The sequence below is a fragment of the Sceloporus undulatus genome, chromosome 3, assembly GCF_019175285.1.
Source record: "Sceloporus undulatus isolate JIND9_A2432 ecotype Alabama chromosome 3, SceUnd_v1.1, whole genome shotgun sequence".
Taxonomy (NCBI): domain Eukaryota; kingdom Metazoa; phylum Chordata; class Lepidosauria; order Squamata; family Phrynosomatidae; genus Sceloporus; species Sceloporus undulatus.
In genome coordinates, this window is record NC_056524.1 from 273,582,383 (window position 1) to 273,583,168 (window position 786).

The following is a 786-nucleotide window of genomic DNA, read 5'->3' on the forward strand; positions in this document are numbered from 1 at the left end:
TTGTCTTCAATGGTGGCGTGGCCGTGCGTCAATGCCACCATTGAAGACAATGGCATTTCCCAGCCGCCTCTTTCTCCTCCACCTCTTCCTTGCCGCCGCTTCCTCTTCCTCCTTCTTCTCACGCTACGCCTTCCTCCTCCTCCTCCTCTTCCTCCCGCCTCATGCTGCACTGCACCTTCCTCCCACTTCACCTTCCTCCTCCTCCGACCTTGCACCGCATCACGCCACCCCATCCTCCTCCTCTTCCTTGTGCCATGCCTTCCTCCTCCTCATGCCACACTGAGACTTCCTCCTCCTTCTCTTCCTCCTCTTCCTCTGCTTTGTGCAACACCTTCCTCCTTCTTCTGTTCCTTTTCCTCCTCCTCCCGCCTTTTGCCACCGTCCTCCTCCACTTCCTCTGCCTGTGCTGCACCTTCCTCCTCCTCTTCCGCATCACACCACACCACCCCTTCCTCTTCCTCTTTCTCTTCCTCCTCTGCCCCCCCTCCCACAAGCTTGACCTCCACAGATGCTCAAATCCACAGATGCTCAAATCCATGGATAGGGAGGGTCCACTGTATATTTACGCCTATACAGTAATATAATACAGTATATAGTAATATGGGTTTAAGAGCCAGCATGGTGTAGTGGTTTAAGTGTTGGACTGTGACTCTGGAGACCAGGGTTTGAATCCCCATTCAGCCATGAAACCTGCAGGGTGACCTTGGGCAAGTCACACTCTCTCAGCCTCAGGGAAAACCTAGGGATTGTTCCCACTGCAGTTTAAACCAGATCTCAATCCATTTT